Raw genomic sequence first — 15,139 nt, forward strand, 5'->3', positions numbered from 1 at the left:
TCTTCTTTTTTATTTGTTTTTTATACTGAAGATGGATCCAGGAGCATTCTATCTCTGAGCTACAAACATGGTCTTGCTCAGTTGCTGAGGCTGGCCTTGAACCTGCTATCCTCCTGTCTCAGTCTCCCAAAGTGTTTTCCTCCTGAACATCCATCATCAATCAGTGCTATAGAGGTGGGGATAATGAATCTGCTGGCTTTGGGCACATGGAGGACTTACATACGAATCCAGAAAGCATTTCTAGGCACCTACAGGCCACAAGAAATAGCCAACAGTCCAACAGTGGAGAGATATATATCAGATAATTTCTAAAGAAGAAAGAAAAGTTTAAAAATGATGGACTGTGGCTAGCTAAATCCGTCACTACCTTGAGTCCACCCTGTGCAAACATCCAGCTGCAGTTATTAAGTAGGAAAACATTCAACTTATAGCATATTTTTATGGCCCACCTTTCCAAAATTCAATTCTTTTGGCAGTCAAATGAGTCAAACTAAAATAGGAAGACAAATGGAAGATGCCATTAATGAGATAATTTGCTAGACATAAAAATTTTTATAGTGACTAAAATTGATTCCACTGCAGCACATTGTAAGAATGTAATTGTTACTCCATGCTGAATAACCACTTACTAGAGTTCTATATAAAGAAGGCACACTGAGGAGCTTCTTGTTACAATTGTTTAGGTAGGGTGACTAAGACAACAAGTTGACTAGTATTTTCACATCTGAATGAACATCTCACCTTGGATAAAATCAACACTGTCATTTTCATTCAGGCAAATACTCTTCAGGCCCATGCCTGTTGCAAATTTCTCATTATCACTTTTGGGTTGAAGGAATGTTAACACGTTGAATTAAGTTTCTTACAATAAAACTTTTCCTTGCCTTATGTTTTATGGTAGATAATAGTATTAAAAATTCTAGTGTCTAAAAGTTCCTATTATTCCAGAATCATCCATCATTGCCATGTTTCTGATTGCCCATAGATATGATCATTAGAAATAAATAAATACAAGTCTTAGAAGTCTATGCCTGCTTGCTGTCATGCCTTAATACCTTGAAATAAGTGTTTGCTAAGCCAGAGATCTAGAGGGAGATGCTGCCTTCCATGGTTACTCGCTTTCCAAAGGCAGCTTGCTTGCTTGCTTGCTTGCTTGCTTGCTTGCTTGCTTGCTTGCTTTATTCCTTCCTTCCTTCCTTCCTTCCTTCCTTCCTTCCTTCCTTCCTTTCTTTCTTTCTTTCATGTGTGTTTGTGGTACTGGGGATTGAACCCAGAGGCATTCTACCTCTGAGCTATATCCTCAGCCCTATTTTTTCTTTTTTTGTGGTACTGGGGTTCCTGGAAGCCCTTCTACCTCCAGGCTACACTCCCAGACCTATTTTTTATATATATTTTTATTTGGAAACAGGGTCTCTTAAGCCAGCATGGCTGGCTTCAAACCTGCACGATCCTCCTGTGTCTGCATCCCAAGCATGGGGATTACAAGTGTGCACCACCATGCCCGGATTCTCAGCCCTATTTTTTATTCTTTATTTTGAAACATGGCCTCACTAAGTTGTGGAGGGCAAGTAGCTGAGGCCGGCTGCGAACCTGTGATCCACCTGTTTCAGCCTCCCAAGTGCTGGGATTATAAGCATGTGCCACTATGCCTGGCTTCGAAAGGCAGTTTTCACTAGTATGATCAAGTGAAGTCTGCAAAGTACAGATCCATACTGAAAGGGAAAAAAAATGACCTGTGCTTCCATGAAGACAATAAAATAAGAGAGGATGACTGGATTCATGCTATAATCTTTGTTAAATGAATGACTGAATAAAATAAGAGAAGGAATGAGTAATAAAATTAATAAAGTGAGTAAAGGAACCTCTTGTTAAAATAAAATGAAAAATTTATAAACAATTTTCCTTCTAGTTAAACAAGTATACACAGAAACAATAAGATTAGTTTTCAACTCTTCGGACAGAGTTGGGAGGCCTTAATTTTCTGTCCTCGGACAGAGTGAGAGACCTTTGTGGAAAAAGCTAACATAATCTCCCTTTATTCTCTCTCCTTCTTAGTCTCTGCTGACCCCTGTCTCCATCCCACCGTGTTCTGCGTGGGAATATTTGCTGCTTAGATTTCAGAGCCTATGTTACTGACAACAGGAAAATAATTTCTCCTTGCATGCTTGCTCAGTGTGCAAAATCAATACAGTCTTTGTTTGTGACACTTATAAAAAGAAATTTCTTCATTAAGTGATTTCCAAAATGACAACTTTGTCCTTTATTTTTTTTTATTCTCCACTGAAGATTGAGCAATTCAGATGGCTGCATGATGTGGGTCTGCTTGCTTGTTATTGCAGTCATAGCCTGTCTGTCTGTCTGTCTGTCTGTCTGTCTCTCTCTCTCTCTCTCTCTCTCTCTCTCTCTCTCTCTCTCTCTCTTTTTCTCCCCCCCCACACGTGTGTGTATTCTGTGTGTGTGTTCTCGGGGCATAGCAGAAGTCTGAGGCTTTCAGGTGTCTCAGGGACAAACACAATTTTCTGAACCAAAAGCAGATCCCCCTATTGGAGGGGAATGGAGCCACGATTTCACCTTTTCTGCAGTTCCATAAACTCTTCTCTTTGCATGACTTACTGCCTGGCTAAACTGTATACCATTTCAGTATTGATATTTGACTGGTTTTACTCTACTATTCAGCCTTTTGGTAAAATTTTGTCCCACAATACATTATGTATTTTTTGTGTTCTATTAAATTAACCTGAAATAATTTTTCCATCATCAACTCTCTGAAATCTCTCTGAAAACTCCCATGGTACCTAAATATCTTTTATCTATCCATGAATTCAATTAAATTGATGTGATGTGATATTGTTTGAAGCTTTTTAAAAACCTGGGGATAATAGTCTGTATAAAAGGAAGTCATCAAAATATCCAAGATAGTCTAGTGGGAAAACAGTAGACATATGAAAAAATTAAAATATTAATAAATACAGTGAAAAACATAAATTTACTTCTTATTACATGAATCTAGAGACATAGTAAGTGTTAAATCACATTCCTTAAAATATAACTTCATACAGAAAAATGCTTTTGTAACTCGGTATCCTTTGGGTTTTATTCTCCCACTGCAGCGCTGTGATAGGGTCTGATCTCATGGATTGGCCTGGCTAGCCAAGAAAAAATGAGATAGAATGGATGCAGAGAAATATCTGGACAATGAGGTCTCCCAAGTTAGAAAATTTTTTCTGAAATGGAATTGTGACAAATATCAGCTCCTGGGGACATAGAAAATTAGTTTGCTCAAAATTTTAAAAGGCATGCTAGAGTAAGGCAGTTTCAATCAATGCAAAGGAAGAGAGACGGACTCAATAACCTCCTAGGTCTGTTTCCTTCTTTATGTCTCCAAACGTGTCTGAAGCACATTAAGAAAACATTTATGTGCTGCTCACCTTGAATGCAAAGGCACACATCACATCTCCCCACACAGCCATTTCGTTTTCAAGTTTACAAAGAATAAAATAAAATTAGAGCTTGTCACCTTTAGGGAGAAGAAAACAGACCCACATCATGCAGCCATCTGAATTGCTCAATCTTCAGTGGAGAATAACCAGAAACAGGAGCCCTTAGCAGCCTATTCTTAGGAGCACACCATGATGGGAGTTTTCGTGCACAATGAAAGTGACTTATCATTCCTCTGAGAATGTGATTCTTTTTTATTTTTTTTGTGATGAGGGTGGAACCCAGGGGCTTTCTACCTCCGGGCTATACTCCCAGACCTATTTTATACTTTATTTGGAAACAGGGTCTCACTAAGTTGCTGAGAGCCTCACTAAGTAGCTGAGGCTGGCTTCGAACCTGTGTGATCCTTCTGTCTCAGCCTCCCAAGAGTGGGGATTACACGTGTGCGCCACCACGCCTGGCTGTGGAAACAAAGAAGTTCCTGAAAATGTGAAACTTTCTATAGCATGACTCTGGAGAGTCCCATAGTCCCACAGACTTTGTTCACAATGTCACAGCTTGTGGTTGGTAAGCTGCAGCAGCCACATTTCTGGCCTCCCATCCCTACCTGATATGCAACCTCCTCTACTAGCAGCTAAGGACTTTGGACACTTTAGAAAGTTATTTGGACTGCAGCTTCTCTTCCGTATGAAGAGAAGATTTATTAAGATACTGATAATATAAACAAAATTGCAGCAAAAATAAATAAATAATAAAGTCCCCAGCAGAGATATAACCAACTTAAACATTCGTCCTAGGTTGACTAAATTTTAGACAGACCTCTTATTTACTATATGACCCTGAACTCCCTTTCTTAGTGAATTCACATTAGAAAACTTGCATTATTAAATTATTTCTCCAATCCTTTCTTTCAGTTTTCAGAAACTCTATATCTTTTTTAATTAATGTGCTTTTATTGGTACATTATAGTCTCACATCATAATGTAAATCATGTTGATGGTGACAAACATGTGCTTGGTGTGACTCCACCCTGCCTATTTCTCTCTTTCCCCCTACAGAGCCCTGAGACTAATGTTGGTATAATCACTTATGTACACATAGTCAATGGTAGTAGTTCCACTAATGAACCTCAGTCTTCCACCTTCCCTTCCTTTAGACCACTTCTCTGGCTCCACTGAGGTTTCTTCTCTATTTTCTGGAGTCCCTCTAGTATTCCAGTTGCTCCCTAGCTTGCAAAGATTAGAGAAAATATATGACTCTTCACTTCCATAACTGGATAATCTCACTTAACATAATGTTCTCCATTGTGGCCCTCCCATCCATCCCTGTTATGCAACCTCCTCTACCAGCAGTTAAGGACTTTGGACACATATTTTCTCCTTCCATTTTCTTGCAAATGACATAATTTTGTTCTTCTTTACTGCTGAATAAAATTCCATTGTGTACTTCCCATAATTTTGTAATTTATTCATCTGTTGATGAACACCTAGGTTGGTTTCATAATTTGAATATTTTGAGTTGTGCTGGTAGGAACATAAATATGCATATATTACTGTAAGTCTCTGATTTCAGGCTCTCTGGAAAGATACCCAGGAGTGATACAGCCAGATCATATGTGTATTCATTCCCAACTTTCTGAGGAATCTCCACACTGATCTTCATAGCAGCTGAACTAGTTTGCAATCCCACCAACAGTATAGAAGAACTCTCATTTCCCCACATCCTCACCAACATTTATTGTTATTTGACTTCTTGATGATTGCCATTTTAATGGGAGCTAGATGGAATCTCAGTATAGTTTTGATTTGCATCTCCCTGATTGCTAATGATGTTAAACCTATGCCTTCCTCTAGTAACTTTACAGTCTCTGGTCCAACTTCCAGGTCTTTAATCCATTTCAGGTTGACTCCTGTGAAAAGTGAGAGGTGTGGAGATTCCTAAGAAAGGTGGGAATAGATCCACCATATGATCCAGCTATACCACTCCTGGGTATCTTTCCAAAGGGGCTGAATTCAGAGAACTACAGCAACATATGCATACCTATGTTCATAGCAGCACAATTTGTAATAGCCAAAATATGGAACCAACCCAGATCTCCATCAACAGATGAATGGATAGCAAAACTTTGGGAAATACACACAATGGAATTCTATTCAGCCATAAAGAAGAACAAAATTATATCATTTGCAAGAAGATGGAAAGCCCTGGAGAAAATTATGTTAAGTGAGATCAGACAAGCACAGAAGGAGAAGATACATATGTTTCCTCTAATATGCCCAAACTAGGAAACACAGAGGATACCAGTGGGACTCCAGATAATGGAGGGAAAATATCAGCAAAGTTTGAATGGAAAGATAGGAGAGGAGGAAGGCTGACCTTGATTAATGAGGGTCTACATCTGAATATGTATAAAATTATGAATATGACATGGTTAACCTGGACAACCATTGGTGGGAGGGGGAAAGGGAAACAGGGGCAGGGGGGAGAGGGCACCAAATATAGTTTAAATGTATACCATTTATGTTCAATAAAAAATTTATTTAAAAAAATAAAAATAAATAAAAATAATCTATACACACATACAAAATAAAAGAATTTAGTTCTATTTTTCTACAAATAGATAACCAGTTTTCACAACCCCATTTGTTAAAGAGGATGTCTTTTCTTCAATGTATGTGTCTGGCACCTTTGTCAAAAATCAATAAGCTATAAGCGCAAGAATTTGTTTCTGTATATTCTGTTCTGTTGGTCTGTGTGTCTGTTTTTGTGCCAGTATCATGCTGTTTTTATTACTATAGCTCTGTAGTATAATTTGAAGTCAGGAATTGTGACGCTTTCTTCATGGTTCTTATTTCTGAGAATTACTTTGGGTATTCTTTGTCTTTGTTTCTCCATATGAAATTTATGGCTAAATTTTTTAGATCTATGAAAAAAGACACTGGCATTTTGATAAAGATTGCATTACTCTGTAGATCACTTTTTGTTAGAATGGCCATTTTGGAAATATTCATTCTGTCTATCCAGAGCAAGGAAGATCTTTTTATCTCCTTCAATTTCTTTCTTTAGTGTTTTATAATTTTCATTGTAGAGGTCATTTAGCTCCTTGTTTAGGTTTATTCCTAGGTATTTTATTGACCTTGAGGTAATTTTGAGGGAAATTATTTTCTGGATTTCTTCCACAGTGGAATCATGTTTGGCATATAAAAAAAAGCTACTAATTTATTTTAGGTTGATTTTATATCCTGCTACTTTACTGAATTTGTTAATAAGCTCTAGAAGTCTTTTGGAGATTCATGCTTAGAGATATGTTCATATTTAATTCTATAAATTAGACTTTTTACTGAAAAAATTCAACCTGCTTATTAGTGATTTTTGTATTTATTTTATCACATCTCTTGTTCAATACACAGAGCCTGGCATAAATATTCTGAGAGGCTAATTCCCTCTGCATATGAACAGCACTCTCTGAGTCCCAGACACCATCCTTCTGGGGATCTGTTGCTCAAGGTCTGTGTAAATTTGTGACAGCGAAATTAAAATATTAAATTGCTCAATTAGATTAGTTCTGCTGTGACACCAAACAGGCCAAACCTTTCTTATGCCAGATTTACAATCTTACTGTCAATTGTATTTACATATTCTCAAATACTTAACGTTCAAAACAGACACAAACTTTTTACTGAGGCACAAATTACTTACCTCGGTAGCCTTTTATTTTCATTTATTTGCAAGCGATACTCCAGTTGCCTCCAGTGTCTGTTAATTGAGTAGTGTGGAGCTGTTCGCTTATCTATAACGATGGTTTCTGACTAGGTATGATATTTCAGGTCCCACTTAGCCGTTTGCCTGCAATATTAGGACTTAACTTCCCTCTCTCACATTCCATAGAGAGAAGAAACGTCTCTAGTTCTGAGGAACATCCTTCACTGGTCTCCTATTTTCATTCCCTCCCTCACTCACTCCTTCCAGGTGGAGGAGGAATAGCTTCCCTGAAGCTGTTTCAGGCAAGAAGCACCTGAAATCCACAAGACCTGGTTACACTGAGTAAGGTACAGTAACAGTTTCCACAGGACTCCTCTCAGGTGCTCTTGCTGTCTTGGCTCACACACTGTCCTGGGGGTGTGCTCCTGCCCCAGATGGTACCTTTCCTCCACTGGGAGATCAAATGTTCTCTGATTTCTCTGCGTAGGACCAATAGGCAAGTTTCATTTGGAGAGTGACCAAGAGGTCAGGCCAACATCCTCTACATCAGCTTGCCTCATATAGAGATGATACTTTAATTTAATCCATATCTAATTATTTGGTATTCCCTATCAATTTTTTTAAATACCAGATATAATTGTTGTCCTAAAAACAAGGAACCAGGCTGGGAATCATATACACAGTCTAGAAAGTTAAATTATTATCCTTCCTAGAGAAGAGCTGTCACTAAAGCCTGAAGACTACTAGGGGTTGGCTATGCACTGTCCCTCCCCCAAGGAAGCCTCATTTTTTAAATCCAGTGTTATTTTACACTTACAGCACATCCCAGTTTATAACAGACACATTTCAAGTTCCCAATGGCAATATATCTGGTGGTCATGACATTGGACAACATAATCTTAAATTATAGCTAATATTTAGGGTACCATTGGAAAAAATGTATGTCACATATATTTGTATAAAAAACCATCTCCTGCCAGGCACAGTGGCACACATTTGTGATTCTAGTACTTGAGAAGCTGAGAAAGGAGTATTGCAAGTTTGAATCCTGCCTCAGCTACTTACAGACACCCTCAGCAACTTAGTAAGACCCAGTTTCAAAATAAAAAACAAAATAGGGCTGGTGGGGTCTAACTAAGAGGTAGAATGCCTCTGGGTTTTGCCCTCGTGACAAAAACAAAAACCAACAGCAGCAGAAAATGTAAACTGAACTCTTAAAGACACAGAGATGGATAACATTCTCTTAAAAAGGGGAGAATATTCTTAATTTATAGCCACTATTTTACTCCTATAATGTAGGATTCATCCTAGGGTCAAATTTTTTTTAAAAAAGGGTTTGTTCCATGATGTCAAAAAACTGGAATACAAAACTGCATTTTTAAAATCCACAGCTCTTACACTTTTAAGATTGGCCTTTCCTGAGCGAATTTTCCCCTTCACTTACTGCAATTCTGGGTCCATGTGAATGATGTGGAGACCAAGTTACTTCTGCTCCCAAAAGCAAATCATTGCAACTGAACTGTCATTCCTTGTTTCAGTGGGCATTCAACAAAGGCTGATCCTGTAAATTGACAAGAAAAAAATTTTTCTTCCCTACCCATGAAATCACTTTCAGATTTCCACTAGTATACTAGCCAACAATGGAAAGCTTTGTCATCAAAATTTGCATCACCAAATCTGTTTCCTGTCCTTTGCTTTTGCACACTTTCTTAGCACTCGTGAACAGAGACACAGCTGATGATTTGTAATAGGAATATATCCTTCTGTTTCTATGAAAATGTGCACTGGAGAGAAGAAGATGAGTTGCCTAATATCAAAGAAAGTCATCTTATTTGAAAAATAGGCCTCCTGTCTTGCATAGAGACAGCTGATAAATTAAAACAAAACAGAGGCATTAAGGAAAAGAAGATACATAAGTTAATGCAGGCTGAAGACAACCTCCCCTTTAATACCAACAAATCATACCATTTTTACAAGTTTTTTTCCTACTGATTTTACATATAAAAATGAGTTGCTAATAAAATAAAAGCAAGCTTCATCTTACCAAACTATATACAGCAAGGAAAGAACAAATAGGCCATTTTGAGTTTTTCACTACTGAGCCAAATTCTAAGCTACAGCAATTAGCAGTCACTGAATGATCAATAACACAACATTGATTTGCCAGGGCACTTGTGAAACTAGACTTTGACAGCAGGAGATTAGTGACCAGCAACGCGCTGGTGAGAAGTCACAAATGAAGGGGAAGAGCTCTGGGTAGAGAGTGAATCGATGGTTTTGCCATGTGTGACTCTGCTCCCCTTGCAATTTATTCCTGGAAAGCCGAGATGACGGAGCACAGTACGACAGAAGTGACCTGACTTTTTGAGGTACAGGAAGAAACATCATCATACTTTGGCTCACAAAATCTTAAGTCTACCTTTAAGTTTTTAGGACTGCAATCATCTGGATGGGTCCAATCTGTATTCCTCTGCTTCTTTCTCAATGGCACATTTTCTCTTTAATCCCTCGGGCTAATTTCTCCTAGTGATGGTTAAGCTTTCTTTCATTCAGGAGCCTCTCTAGTTTATTTTTAGGCCTATGGTTACAAAGGTACAGGATCTCAATAGCCACTTGTAGCACACTTTCAGAAATGGATTTAGGAGGAGAAAAGTCTATTATTTATTTTCTACTTGAAAAAAATATTTGAAGACTGAGCTTCAGCAAGTAAATATAAAGACGGCATAATGTTCCATGTAAAACTTTTAGTGTTTGCCAGACACGACGGTACACACTTGAAATTCCAGTACTTGGTAGGCTAAGACAGGAGAATCTCAGGTTCGAGCCCAGTCTCAGCAACTTAGCAAGACCCTCAGTAACTTAGCAAGATCCTGTTTCAAAATAAAAAAATAGCCGGGTGTGGTAGCGCATGCTTCTAATCCCTGCGCTTGGGAGGTAGAGGCAGGAGGATCACACAGGTTCGAAGCCAGCCTTGCTGGCTTAAGAGACCCTGTTTCCAAATAAAAATATATTTTAAAAAATAAGTCTGGGAGTGTAGCCCGTAGGTAGAAGGGCTTCCAGGAACCCCAGTACCGACAAAAATAAATATATAAAGAAAGAAAGAAAGAAAGAAAGAAAGAAAGAAAGAAAGAAAGAAAGAAAGTAAGTTCTGGGTATGTAGCTCAAAGGTAGAATGCCCCTGTGTTCAATCCCCAGTACCAAAAAAAATCATTAAAAGATGCAGTGTTTTTTGAGTATTATCTTATATGTCAACAAATAATAAAGGCTAAATTTCCTAGTGGCACATTGTAGGAAGTATACATGTGGGTATTAAGTAGCCCAAATTACTTTTTTTACAGAGTAAATTTTAGAGAATATATCTTCTCTGGATCACTGAAAAGATACAGATAAAATCTGTTTATCCTAAATCGTCCTTTCTGCCATCCTTCCTGCATCCCAGTTAGTTCCTCTATTACAGTGCACCTTCTGGCCTCACCACTACCCTTCCATTCCTTATACGAAAAAGAAGGGATGATACCAGAATAATTTCTATCTGATCATAGTCCATGACCTCTCTAGGCAAACCAAGAAAACCAGCCTGAAGTATATGCCATCTAGTACTTCAGATTAAGCAGCAGTCTTTAGATGTGCTTGATAGTACCCTGAATCCTGAAAACAGGTTTTTCTGGAGACAAGAACTCACTTGTCTGTCCATATTGCCTGTCCTTTAATTCTGGCTAAAGAGCTCACATGTTACCCCAAAGAGAACTCACTGAAGACAGCTGGGATGACCCTCTGTCTGAACCCTTGGTCCCTTGTTTCGTCTATTTGGTTCCATGACTTCTCTGGCTTCATACTAAAGTCATCAAGCAGCATCAGTCCCTTCTACTGTAGCCAGTTTATACTCTTTTATCTGACTTACCATGCTCCTAACCCAATATTCTACTCTATATATTCTCAGCCTACTATCCAGCCCAGCCCCCTCTCTGAGCTGTTCATCCATATAAGAGTGTGTCAACACTGACTCCCTAAACTCCTGAGCATCACGTCCTTTGAGTTTTCATCCCCATGCTCTGCCTTCCTGTAGAGTACTTATCAATTACTTGAGTGTGAGGTAGACTTTATCCTGTGGAATCTTACATTTGGATGGATAGAGCTATATGTGTCAGCACTAACATCCCAGTCTGTGGGCAAGACATTCCCATGCCTTATTTATATTCACTTCCTTCTTTACCCTAAGATATCTCTTCCCATTTAGGTTGCCACATTCTTGGCAGTTATTTGGGCCATTCCCAGCTCTTTCCATAAAAACACAGCTCTTAAAATGAAATTTATCTCATGGATTGGGTAGTAGTCAAGAAGCTGGACATCCTTTTTCTCTATTTCTAAGTTTCTCCATCAATGATATTTCACTTTTTCCTTTAAAATAGTTTTCTAGAACATCAAACACATGCATATTTATCAGCTACTATCTATATGAGATTATCCATGCTTCTGCCTTCTTCCATTAGTGCACTTAATCAGGAGCATTAAAAATTAGAGCTACCTTGCAGAGTGAATTGTGTGACAAAGTGAGTGTGCACAGAGCTGGCAGATTCCCTCGCTGTTATTTGTTGACCTCTTGCGAAGGGGCAAAGGCAACCAAAGAGCTTCAAATATTTCAGAGGATTTGAAGTGGTTTGGGAGGAATTTTATTTTCTCAGAAATCTTCTCTAAAGGGAATTGCATTTTGAACTGTTACATCGCATATACATTTTTATTGCCATTTCTGTTCACTCAGTCATCCAAATACCAAGCTACAGCATTGGACCATTGGACACAAGGATGAATTCCAAGAAGATTAGGGAAGCAGGAAAGTGCAGAATGGGTTTAATGACTCATGGGCGAAGCATTAGTCATTGGTCATAAACCATTGTGGAACCAGAGACACTGAGAACAAATTCAGGCTGCAGAGCAACAGGCTCTGTGGGTTACACTTAGCAGTTCAAGCAGCTGACTCGACACTTCTCACAGCAAAAAGCCTAGCTGGTTTATTCTACTCCGTCTTCAATTTAACCTTTTATACCTAGTTCTCTTTTAGCATACTAGACCAACACCAAAAACAAAAAGATTTATGGAAGAATATGATTCTTGAGAAAGAGATTAATGACTTTAAATATTTAAATGTATACATATGTAAAAAGCCACAATGGTTAAGCTCGGAAATGAAATGCACCGAAATATAGCTTATAATATAAGGTAATATCAGGTGGTTTCATGGTTGACTGAGAACTAGGAATTCTGGATCTACTTAATTCTGCTGAAATTCCAGTCTAGGTAGATTCCTAATGGGCTCTGTCTCCTATTTTAGATACATGGGAAGAAATGTGTACCATCCCAGGACCCTTTTCAAGGCCTTATCATATTCTCTGAAGAATCCTCTGACCCTTCAACTTGCTATAAAGTAAATTACTCTCTCTCTGTACCACTTCTCCGTGCTACAAGTATTACGCTCTGTGCACATATCTATTTCTATTGGTGGTTTACCAGCTGGTACAACCCATCCACCCTCTACTTAATTCCTCATATGGTAGTAAGAGGGATTGTCACTATTAGGGATGGCAAACAAATTTTGGCGGGAATCTAATTGGGTAATACATCTCAAAATTTGAAAAAGCAGAATGACTTTAACCAGAATTATGGCTCCCAATGATTTGGGAATTCTGATCCCAATGTTTATATTTAATTAAACAACCAGCAGGATATAATATACAAAGACTTTGGATTTTGAAATCAGAGAGGCTTGGATTCAAACCCAAACTCTACCTCAAATCCACTTTAATTCCTGTACTCAGCAAGTATATATTATGCACCTGCTACATTCCAGTCACACTTGTGATTGCTGGCAGTAGAGCAGTAAACATAAGAGCTAAAAGAATTAAAGAATTGCAAACAAGAAAGGAATTTCAGGAGATCCTCTAAATAGAAATTCTACCCTCTTCACAAATGGAGTAAAAAAAAATCCATGGAAATAAAATATTTTTGCAAAATACAACCATAAGGTAATCAAATCAGAATTAGAATTCAATTCTCCTGATTTTCAATTTAGTGCTCTTTGTACCAGATTAAGATATAGCCATATTGATCTTTATTAAAAAGAAAAAACTTTAATTTGAAATTCTGATCAATGCATAAAATTCATTTTCATATCACAGTTAAATTTAGTGCAAACTATTAAAATGTTAAACACTGAAGTTTTCAACAGAAATCTATCAAGCTCCCTTAGAAAAATTATTTTTAAAAACAACAGCAAGTCATTTACTGCTACGAGGTGAATATGTAAAGAAGTCATATTGATCTTCAGCAATAAATAAATAATCTGAGTATTTGTGGCACTGTTTTTTAAATTAAAATCATAGGTTATAAAATAATTTGTTTGAGCAAATTGTGTTTGACCATACTCTGTATAAAGTATAGCAGTTTCTGTAAAAGGTATGAGAAGGCATCAATCAGGGGTCTCCGGGAGCAGCTTCTTGCATCTCTTGCAGTTTCCCCACACTGCAGCACTGCTTAGACCCTCCAGGATGGGCCCCTAAAGTGGCACAGGAAACCCCATGCCTGCAGCTCCTCCCCGAAACTCCATATATGCTTACCAAACCTGCTTTCTCAAGATTCATATCTCCCCAACCTAAACCTGGAATCTTCGCAGCATTTCTTGTAATAACATACCACACCATATTATTGTAGGAGCCCCTGGATTATAAAATAATAATCAAGCACCACAGCTGTTCAGTTAGACTACAGATTAGTTAGAATGACTTTCTGTGGGCATGTCCTCTCTGCAAGGCCATGTATCTATCTGACCTTAGCCCACTACAAGTAACCTGAAAAGAACATGAGCTTTAGACTCAGGCTTGGGTTCAATTTTTGGCTGTTCCACCCACCAGTTTGTTGATTGTAGACAACTTGTAAGAATTATCTGAGTCTTGATATTTTCATTCCAGCAAATATGATGCCTCCAAGGAAATCCAATGCAAATACACAGTTCCATTGCTTACCCAAACTGCTCCCTACAGCTGCCAGCACAGCCCAAATGCATAGAATGTTTTGCCTTTCTTTGCAGTTTTCCTGTTTTATAGGGTTTAAGGAACTGCTTCCATCAAAGGAAGTCTCCAAGACTTCCTTAATATTAGAAATACTTTTCCCTTTTCCAATTCCAAACAAACTTATAGAGGGTACAACTACAGTTCTTGGCTTTTGATGAACACCAAAATCAACTACAGGGCTTTGTCAAAATGTTCATGCCTGTGGCCCAATTCCTGAACTCTGATAAGAGATCTGGGTATAACCAACTCTGAGTTTTTAATGTGTTCTACAAATAATTCTAGGACACGCTAATGGTTGAGAATCACTGGGGTGGAGAATGAACATAGAAGTAACCATGGCAAAGGGCAGAGGATGGATGTAACCCAGTATGTGTTTCTGTCTCTGTATAATCAAAAGTTGTTTAGTAATGGTCAAAAGTAGAATCCTAGAAATAAATGTTTATGGCCCTAAGGTGGCATTATAAATTATCTACTTTTTTTAATGGTACTGGGGGTGGAACCCAGGGACTTTCTACCTTCGGGTTATACTCCCAGCCCTATTTTTCATACTTTATTTGGAAACAGGGTCTCACTATGTTCTGAGAACCTCACTAAGTATCTGAGGCTGGCTTCGAACCTGTGTGATCCTCCTGTCTCGGCCTCCCAAGCGCAGGGATTACAAGCGTGCGCCACCACGCCCAGCAATTATCTACTTTTAATCACTTTTCAGTGCTAAACTTCTTTGTTAAAAATAATAGCTCTAGCTGGGCATGGTGACGCACACTTGTAATCCCAGAGCTTGGGAGGCTGAGACAGGAGGATCGCACAGGTTTGAAGCCAGCCTCAGCTACTTTGTGAGGCTTTCAGCAACTTAGTGAGACCCTGTTTCCAAATAAAATATAAAAAAGGTCTGGGAGTATAGCCCAGAGGCTCTGGGTTCCACCCCCAGTACCACC

This window comes from Muscardinus avellanarius, assembly GCF_963383645.1.
Source record: "Muscardinus avellanarius genome assembly, chromosome: 11".
Lineage (NCBI taxonomy): Eukaryota > Metazoa > Chordata > Mammalia > Rodentia > Gliridae > Muscardinus > Muscardinus avellanarius.